At 45.2% G+C, this 10548-nt stretch overlaps 1 protein-coding gene and 1 non-coding gene across 3 annotated transcripts in view; one reads left to right on the plus strand and one right to left on the minus strand.

Moving 5' to 3' along the window:
- Positions 1-10548, minus strand: part of HS6ST2 (heparan sulfate 6-O-sulfotransferase 2) — a 304245-nt gene that overhangs the window by 18345 nt on the left and 275352 nt on the right. The gene's annotated exons all lie outside the window — the stretch shown is intronic.
- TRNAE-UUC (transfer RNA glutamic acid (anticodon UUC)) lies at positions 9064-9136 on the plus strand. The gene has a single exon. It is a non-coding gene; the product is annotated as a tRNA-Glu (tRNA).

A 10548-nucleotide genomic window follows, 5' to 3' on the forward strand; every position in this document is an offset into this window, starting at 1 on the left:
GCTGGGCCTGCGCGTCCGGAGCCTGTGCTCCGCAACGGGAGAGGCCACAGCAGTGAGAGGCCCGCGAAAAAAAAAAAAAAAAAAAAAAAAAAGCTGGTAATCAAATAGTGTGTACAGCATTATTTTAAAACAGAAAAGACTCCTTGGCATGTCTCCCATCTCTCAGCACTGGGCCTAGCACCTATGGGAATGCAGACTGGTGGGCCAGTTAATGGAACATTTACCATCAAGCCTTGGAATTGGCCAGGACATTCTTTTTTGTCTTCTTCCACCTCTCTGTGCATCAGCTCCTCCTCTCAGATTATTCACCACTAAACAGAGCTCAAGGGCATTATTCCCCAAGCCACACAGGCCTCTTACTCCCAATATTACCCTGCCTCTGGCTTGCTGCCACTCCTCCGGCCCCAGCGTTGGCATTCCCTAGCCAGGAGAGACTGCTGCACATGTAACACCACCTGAAAGGGTGAAGAAGTCCCCTTCCCCTCAAACACTTCCTCACTGAGGCCCCAAATCGCACCCTTAGTTAGAATTTTGTTTGTCCTTCATGATGGCTAGAAGCTGCTGTCCTCCCGTCTTCACCATCCCTGTCCTACACCTCCCCTTTCCTCTCGCCTTTTCCTGCTGGACTCTCTCAGCTTAGGCTGTTCAGAACCTTAGATACGGAAAGAAAGTGCTTAGAAAAACTCCATTCATCAAAGTGTCATGCACTTGGCGCCACCAGAAGGATTTCCATTCTAGAGAGGCATCCCCCGAGGGGCAGTGCTGCGCCCTCTTCACTTAGGAGGGAATTTCACAGCCTGCAGGTGACTGGCTACTGCATGCCGGCGAAAGTCTGCTTCAGTAGGTCTCAGTCAGGATGCCTGATCCTTTATGCTCAAAGAAAGCACAGGAATTTAAAATGAGGCCATTTGGTGACGGTTTTGATCAGACTGCTTTTCCTTTCCAGAATCATGAATCAGTCATGAACACACTAAGGTTTGATTTCCCTAGGGCTATTTTTGAAGTCCTCTTGTTTCCCTGCCCCACCTCTTTCCCATTTAACATTCAGGAGTCAAGATGTTACAAGAAATGTGTGAGAGGAGAACACAGCAACCTTCACCTTCTGTGTGGTGAGAAAATGTGTTGACAGTTGAAACATGGGCAGGTACATTTTGGAGAGGCCGGTGTTGCCGCATTTCAGTGTACCAAGCATAGTTCAGGTGACAAGTGAGTCACCTTTGAGGTTCTTAAATAATTTGAAATATTTGTATTTCTCAGGTCATTTTCAAGGATTAAAGAGCTATTATTCCGGACATTTTTGAAGGCATAACACTCTCTTTGTCCTCTTCTTCTGAAAAGTTCTCTATCGCAAAGATTTTTTTTTAACAAAGCACATTTTCTTTCTCTCTCATTAGATCTTTACAACATGCCTGTGAAATAGACAGGTCCAGTCCATTTCATAGATGCAGGTATTAGTGCACAGACAGGTGAAAGGTCACACAGCTAGTAAGGAATCAAGTTACCTATGTCTGAAACCCACGTCTAGACATCCAGACTCGTCTTGCTACCTCATGCCACCGTGCTCATTTATTTGAGAATGAAAGGAATTTCGCGTGAAGCGGTGCAGAGCTTTCTGCAACACCCTAATAGGACATGCAACCAGGGCCAGCCTCGTTGGGTGGCAGAATTCTCAGGGGTGCTGGGAAGCAGAGCTCCCCCTCTCACAGTTGGCCAGGAAACCACAATGTAAGGTTTATTCCATTCCTTTAAGGATCTGCCTCCTGTGTCGGAGGTGGGGAACAGGCGATAGGGGGTAGTGGGTCATAAGCCACTAAGACTTATCAGTCATTTAGATGTCAGGGGGTCTAAATGACCTCTAAGATATCCCTCCTGTAAGTTTAATAATCAGATCTCACGTTGGGAAGGGGGAAAGGTGGTGTGCAGGGCACGTAAAGAGACGGGCATCAAGTTTTGAGGAAGAAGCAGGAAACTAAGAAAGAAAACTGAGTACACCAAAGGCAAATGTGGCAGCCTTAGAATTTTTCTGGGGCTAAGGACCCATCAAGAATCTCTGGCTTAAAAGTAAATGTAAAAGCAAAGATATAAAGGGTAAAGCACAAGGCTTTGCAGGGGAAATTAGCAGACTGATTTTTCATTGAATAATGCCCACGATTTATCACTAAGTTACTGGTCCAGACGTATCTTCCATCCTATCCCTGCTCCCCTGCACATGGACTCCCACACGCTCAGCCAACCAAACTCTCCCTCCTTGTGCCTTACAAGCCTCCTCACGCCTCTGCTTCTGCTGGTCCCCCAGGCACACTGCCTGCTCCTCTCTACCTCTCTCCAAACAGGTCTTCTCCAGCCTTCCTTCCTCCTGATGGCCATAGTTGAAGCAGCCACACCTTCCTTGGAGTCTGTAGAAAGGGTTATCTTGACTTCTCTCCGGGAACTCTGCTCATCTGACTTTGCGATGTTGGTGTTCATGTCCGAGTCCCCTTTTCCCTCCAAGGCCACGGGCATCGTGGAAAGAGGGTAGGACTGCATCTTCTTTATATCTCTTCTCTCTCTCCATGGACGTAGCTGACCCCGAGTCTTGGGAAGCAGTCAGCCACTGATAAATACTTTGTACTTAAGGGCTCTGTCTCTGGGGTTAGCAAATTCTGGAAGCAAGCCCCAGCTATGGAACCTTGGGCAAATTACTTAACCTCTCGGTCTTGGTTTCCTCAGCTCTAGGCACCAGTCTCACGGTGTTGTGATTCTTCAATGAGATAACCCATGTAAAGTGCTTAGCACGATGCAGGTCGCCTGGTACGTGTTCCACAATTATTTGCTATTAATATTATTTTTCTCTTAGTGAAATGTGCAGTCCTCTCAGGGTCCCTTTATCAATCACCCAACAGAGACATCATCCCAGAAGCAAAGGGAATCGTGTCAGGAGGGTTTGTTCAATGCCCTGACTCACACTCTAATTACAGCAATATTTACCTCATCAACATGCAGGGAAAGACAGGAACTGGTTTCAACCTGAATCCAATATTTCTGGGGCCCGCACGCTGAATGCTGCCGAAGTCTCCACTCCCTGAGCAGCGGTTTGTAGAGATGGAATAGCGGCAGTTTTTCATTTTCCAGAGTCCACTCACCCTTCCAAGAATCTCAATGCCTCATTGATTCATAATACAGTGCATAAAGATTTCATTTTTCCTGTCCACAGTGATACATTATGGAAGCAATCTGTTTTGCCACTGAAAAGTTTGCTTAGTAGAAAAATTTGGAGTTTTGACATTCAGGAAATTACAGTCATCTGTAAAACACGATTGATATGCCAAGGCTAACATTTTCATTGCACTCGCAGAGCCAGAATAACTATGATAAAATATGTGTTACCCCACACACGTTTCAGGATCTTTTAAGGAAACATTAGTTAGCTCTGAGAGCCCCTCCCAAGGCTCCTGGACTGTAATGGCTGTGCCAGTTAGCTGTTCGCCATTCACAAGGGTACCTCCATTGACCAAACCAAAACTCGGGTCCTCAGAGAAAGCAATGGCCTAACACGTCTTCCGACTTGGCCTTGGGTTGGAGGCTGGAGCTACATATTCTCATGCCACCAGGTTAAAGACATGAAAGAAGATCAAGGAAAATAAGTTAAAATTATTCCACCCCCATCGTGGAATTGTTAGCCAGCCACAAAAGGCCCAGGTTTATGTTAGTTAGAACTAGAAGTTGAAGGCTTACAAAAGAAAAAATTAGATTGTTCTATATCTGCTCTCTCTATTTTTACACCCAAGCATTTCTTTGTCTCTTTCTGGGTACCATTTTCAGTGTTAAATGGTATCAGAAACCCGAGTCTCTGGAGTTATCCACCTGTTCAACTTTTGATTTCGGAATGATAAATGCAATTTAGCTGAGGAGTGCGGATGATCTTTATGGCCACGTTGATGCAGCTGTCCATTCAGGTTGGGCTAGGTTACGGGCAGCTTTTACTTGGTCCTTATCCATTGAGACCTGTGGGAAGTACACATGCAAATGGTCTGGTTCTGGGGGCAAAGGGACAGGTGCCACTGCCCTTGACATTGGAAACAGCTTCGCATGATTCCCTATCTAACCACAGGTCAACTTCTTTAGGTACTGAGAAAAGCCTTCTGCACAAAACATATAAATATGCATCATGGACCAAGCAGTCTTTAAAGACCTCAGGCAAGTCCTGCATGCACTCATATTCAGTTACAGCAAGTGTTCACGAACCCTTTACTAGGCGTGAGTCTGAGTGATTAACATGGAGTAATTCATTTACTTATTCTCACCATCTATGTGGCAGGTGACAGTACTATCATGCTCTTTTTATGGATGAAGAAACTGAGGCACAGAAAGGTTGAGCAACTCCTTCAAAATCACACAGTCATAAGAGGTGGAGCTGGCATTCAAGACTCCAACAGGGTGGCTGTAGAGCTCAGGCTCTTGACCTCTATGCTGTATTGCCTTTTGCTTAAACGTTTTTGGGGAAAAGGCCTCTCTTGTCCTCCTGAAGCTCTTGGATACTCCCTCCCCTTTTTTTACATTGACAAAGCATTCTCCTCCTGCCCCATGTTAAGCTTCTCGCAGCTAACAACTTAGCTTCATTCATTGCCCAACAGTGCTTGCACAGATGCTAGAGAGGCAAAGCTGAAGCCAAAGCGGGTGGGGCGGAGGAGAGATGGGCGCCAGACACGCAGTTAGGCAAAGCACTTGGACCCACCAGCAGGGGGATCCGAGGAAAAGTGATTTCTCAAAAGGGTGGGGAGGATCCACTTGCCCCGCGCTGGGCTTAAGCTTTGGGGGGGGGGGGTACCCATATTCGGCGTTCCTGGATCCCATTGCTCCCCTCTGGTCCTTATTTAAACTGATTCGGCAACTAAATGAGGGAGACTGAGCGAAAGGAGAACGAGAAGGACTCATCAGAAGACTAGAATGAAGGGAAGTAGAGGTTAGAGGAGCGGAGGGGACAGAGAGGAAGAAAGCAGGGTCGAGGGGCTGGTAAGGAAAGGAAGGATGAAGGGAGAACAGAGAAAAGAGCAGAGAGGGAGCAGACAGTGGAGCACAAAGGAAGTGGCATGAGGTGGGGTGTGGAGGCGTCTAAAAGACGGGGGAGACTGAAGGGTAAGGCAGGTGGAGGTGCTCTCCCTCCTGCCTTCCTGTGATCCAAAGCCTGTCCACACGGGCTCTCATCTTCTTTACTAGCCGTCCTTGAGCCCTTGGGCGCCAGAGCAAGGCTCTTCCCTTGCACCGGGCTCCATCTAGATGACCGTTGCTCTTTCACTTCTCTTCAGATTCTTTTCCATTATAGGTTATTACAAAATGTTGAATATAGTTCCCTGTGCTATACAGTAGGATCTCGTTTATTTTATATATAGCAGTGTGTATCTGTTAATCCCAAACTCCTAAATTAACCCCCCCTTTCCCCTTTGGTAACCATAAATTTGTCCCAGCCCCTTTCACCAAGTTCTCTAGCTTCAGGGATTCAATCCTTTACCCACTTAGCAATTTTCTTCATTCCTGTCCCTAGGTGGTTTCTTTCACACCTCCCCCTATTGTTCTGTTTCCTCCAATTCCAGGGTGATCGATGACTCACTAGGCATTTACATTTACAAAGCAATTGTATTTACATAAGATAGCTCTTATCAAGAGCCCAAAAAGGCACAACTATAATACATATATAATAGGGAGAGTGCCTATTCATCACCCACTTCTACAGTGCCTTCCAACGGGATGGACAGTTCTAGGAATTGGTATATAAGGGGAGAGAGCCCTGTAAAATTTATAGCTAAAGGTAATCAGTGAGTTCCAACTAATGCGCTCCACACCTCGAGGTGAAAATATAACAAAAGTATGGGGAAAACATATTTACTCCGTAAAGTTTGCTGAATTTAATTTGTGCTTTCATTGATTTCATTTAATACAAAGATTATATAATCAGGAAGTCAGTAGCAATTGAGAATACCAAGCCTAGTCTGCGCCCATCAGGGCATTTTGATAATATCTAGGAAAGGCAGGAGATTCTCATTTAATAGAATTGGAAATGCGACATATATTAGCTTACAGAAACTTAATCAGTGTGATCAAATTAAAACGGGCCACTCAGACATACCATGCTGATTAAGGCACTTGCAAACACTCCACAATTATCAGAGATTTGTGGTGTTAATGATTTAAACTCAGGTTTTTTCTATGGGGATTCAGCCCTGGACCTTTTTTTTTTTTACTAGACAATTAGAACACTCCATCCTTTATTTTGAAAAATGTTGCAATAGTATTATTGACATTAATTCTCAAAGAATGCAGAACAGTAAAGAGCATGTGCTGCTGCTTAGTTTTTTCTTTTAACAGTCAATGACTTCTCTTTGGGATGACGATCATTAATCTCAAAGCTTTAGCTCTTGGGTGTGGTAATGAAGTTTGGCGATGGTAAAGTGACCATTTTTAAATGTATCAGAGGAAAACTCCACTTTTCTGCTTTCTGCAAAGCAGCTCTCTGTTTTACTTAAAGGCGTGTGCTTATAGCCCTATTCCAAAACCACTTTGAGTGAACTGGCTTGTTGTCCTGGGTAGGAGACTACAGAGTAGGCCATTTCTTTTAAATGTGTTCTTAATAGACCATTATGAACATTAGCTTGGGAGATGTCAATTACTCCTCCCCCCCTTTAAAGCCCATCTTCCCAACCCACCATCCTTAAAATGCAGCACTAGTTAATTACCTGGGAAGGATCTCGTGTTCCTAGCTCCATTATTTGTGTGGATAGTGGTGATGGGGGCTTATCTAGCTATTTGTTTCTCCTTTAGTCAGCAAAGCCAGTCCCTACATTAGCAGCAGAGAAAATGGAGATTCAGAGAGGCTAGGTGACTTTCTTAAGGTGGCAGAGTTAACAAGGATCAGGTCTGTGGCTAGAATCCCAGTCTTTCAACTTTCAGGGGTTTTTGTTTTTCTCCCATCAAAGCTTGGGCCCAGCCCAGTCTCAATTAGGACAAATACCAAGTCATTGGAATCTGCCTTAAAAGGATGGTGTACTAAGGAATAAGCCAGTCAGTTAATGAAGATAAGGGCTACTGTGGGGATAGAGCAGAGGAAGGTGAAGAGGAGGGGAGGGGAATTGCGTGCTGAGATGCGGGAGGAGGTCTGACTTCCAAGAGGCCTGGCAGCAGCCTGCTATGGCAAGATGGTTAGAACCAACATCCACCAAAAGCACGATCAGACTTTATTTCCCGGACACTAGTTTGGAAAGGCAGGGACAAGTGATAGGTTAAAATAAGGAGGCCTGGGGCTTCCCTGGTGGCACAGTGGTTGAGAGCCCGCCTGCCGATGCAGGGGACACCGGTTCGTGTCCCGGTCCAGGAAGATCCCACATGCCGCGGAGCGGCTGGGCCCTTGAGCCATGGCCGCTGAGCCTGCATGTCCGGAGCCTGTGCTCCGCAACGGGAGAGGCCACAACAGTGAGAGGCCTGCGTACCACAAAAAAATTAAAAATTAAAAAATAAATAAAATAAAGAGGCTGTGGGGTCAGAGCATCCCAGAATCGCTCCCTGTACCTGTCTGTAATCTCACAGGCTCAGGGGAAAGCCAGGAGTCCTACAGTTGGCTCGATACCCAAATCCCCAACACAGTTCTCTTTGTTTAAAATAATCTTGAGGGTCTTTAAGATTCCAGGAGAAGGATTCATTTATTTATTCATCTGTTCATTGAAAACATAGGGCTAAGTCATTTTAACGTTTTCACATATTGAGTTACAGTGCATTAGTGTTCTACCCTTGCAATAAGATGAAACAAGAGAATAGGCGGTCTTTCCCAGAGTGTGTTGCAGACACTTTATTCTGTTTCCTATGGACAGTTTACAGAAGTGTCTCATATCAGTGCATACACTAAGAGCACAATGATGTACTCTGGAACACTGTGGAAGAGAAAAGAATTCCACCTACTCTTCCTTAAGGAGCCATAGCCATACATTAGCTGGGAGACATCAGCAAACAGGGGGAAAGTGAACAATAAGAATGAGAGCTGTTACTTCCAGAACTTTGTCTTTTATTATGCAGCATGCACACTCCTCCAGCTGCGTCTCTGGTTGCACCTTCTTTACAGAGCACACCACTCTGTTCCTTGGATTCTAGGTATCTGCGTCTATCAGCATCTTCTCTACTTGAAAAATAAGATGCTTGGGACTTCCCTGGAGGGCCAGTGGTTAAGACTGTGCACTTCCACTGCAGGGGGCACAAGTTCGATCCCTGATTGGGGAACTAAGATCCCATATGCCGCGTGGCGCGGCCAAGGGACAAAAGAAAAAAGAAAGAAAATAACATGCTTAAGAGCAGTGACTGAATCTGTTTCTGTTTCAGCCCTGCTTTCTCCACCTCCTCCCCTCCTTCTCTCACATCTACCTCTCTACTCCCACCCACCCCCAGCATCTGGTACTGTGCCCATCACATACCAGATGTACAATATTTGCTGATTGACTTAACGAACACATGTTAGTGCCTGGTTAAATGCTAAATGGATATTGTTCAAAAGGGGGAAGGGATGCTCTCAGGCTGCATCAGGAGAGACGTGAAGGAGGAAGACGCATATTAACTGTGTTTTACAGCATGAGTAGTAACAATAATTCCATTTAATGAGCACCCATGTGGACCAGAATATTTGCATAAGTTATCTCAGTGACTCCTCAAAGGATCTCTAGTAGAGAGAGGTCTAATTATTACCCCCGTTTTATGGATGAGGAAACTGAGGCTCAAAGACAATAAGTAACTTGTCTAAGATGCTAGAGCTGGGATACGAACCCATCCCTAATCTAACTGAAAGAGTGAGCTCTTTCCAACAATTAGGATTTAGACAGGTGTAGACACATCATTCAAGATAGGTGCAATGGGGGAATCCCCTGGCTGTCCAGTGGTTAAGACTCTGTGCTTTCACTGCTGAGGGCCCAGGTTCTATCCCTGGTCGGGGAACTAAGATTCCACAAGCCACACGGTGCAACAACAACAACAACAACAACAACAAAAACCTTCTGAACTTTTAAATCAGAATATACCAAACACATGTATTTAATACTGTCCTGAGGGACTTCCCTGGTGGTCCAGTGGTTAAGACTCTGCGCTTTCACTGCTGAGGGCCCAGGTTCAATCCCTGGTCGGGGAACTAAGACCCCACGAGCCACATGGTGCAGCAAAAAAAAAAACCTTCTGAACTTTTAAATCAGAATGTACCAAACACAATTATTTAATACTGTCCTGAGGGACTTCCCTGGTGGTCCAGTGGTTAAGACCTCACCTTCCAATGCAGGGGGCATGGGTTCGATCCCTGATCGGGGAACCAAGATCCCACGTGCCATGTGGCACGGCCAAAAACAAAAAGATAGGTGCAATGGTATGAAAAAAAAATGGAATGTGGCAGACGAGGAGTCCAGTATAACCAAGGGGAGGGCTGGGCTAATGATGACACTAGATAGTTGTAATAAAGCTGAATTAGTCAGTGAACATAAAATGAAACACTAGAGAGTTTAAAAATTATAATAAAATTGTATATAGGATTATATAGAATACCTACAATGAGTAAATATTAGAAAACCTTCCAAGCCTTCTAATGGCGTTCAGAATAACAATACAGACTTTAGCCTAAACACCCGCCTGAGAATGTTTTCCAGGAGAGGATGGCTTAAGCAACTAAAATAATCCTCTTCCCGAAGCTAATGGCCTTTTCCTCCCCTACAGGTTTCATTACAGCCTAGCACAGAGGCCAGTTTAAGGAAATGGAGTGGAAATAGTGTGTGTTCATTGAGTCTTCAGAGCAGAAGCCAATTGGGGAGCATTACTCAAAATCTGTGGCATTTTTTTCCCTCCAAGCATTTCAGGTTCAGCCTGGGTTTAGGGCTGTAATCTAGAGAACAATCACCTGTCAGTCTGGTTCCTTTCATCTGTTCAGAGCAATTTGGCCATAAGAAGAGAAGTATCCCTTTTTTCAATTTAATTCTTCTTTTGTTTTTTGTTTTTGTTCTTAAGAGCTTGCAGAATTGAGAAAGGGGACTGCCAGACTGCCCAAAAGCCAGAGCTGCTTTGCCTGTCATTGGGGAGCTGGGGAACGGTGGAGAAAGGCCGGTATCCCATACTCTGCTCCCCCAATATCCTCAGGCTGGGTTGGACCAATGGTTATCAAACTCATTCTAAGCAGCAGGGCTTTTAAAAAATGAAATCTAGTCAGACCGCGATATATATATAACAGATTAAAATGGAGTCACTCAGGAAGAGGTGGAGCGGAGGCCTGGAGCCCCATCTATTTACCACTTTAGACTCCCCATTACCCCCACTTTCAGCAGGCTCTGAGGTCCTGCTTCTGAACCCAAGAGCTATTCAGAACATAGATTGAAAACCGCTGGACTACACAAAGGAAGGATGCGGTTAAGTGCACCGTGATGGCTCTATGAGCCCAAGTAGCTTCTTTAGACTTCTTTTTAGCTCTTTTTCATCTGTTAGAAGACAAAATAGGAATAGAGAGTGGTGACAGAATGAACAGGTAGATTCCCCACCAGGAGGCATCTGCAGACGGGGGTGGGG

The sequence above is a fragment of the Lipotes vexillifer genome, unplaced genomic scaffold (genome assembly GCF_000442215.2).
Source record: "Lipotes vexillifer unplaced genomic scaffold, Lipotes_vexillifer_v1.1 scaffold481, whole genome shotgun sequence".
NCBI classification, from domain to species: Eukaryota; Metazoa; Chordata; class Mammalia; order Artiodactyla; family Lipotidae; genus Lipotes; species Lipotes vexillifer.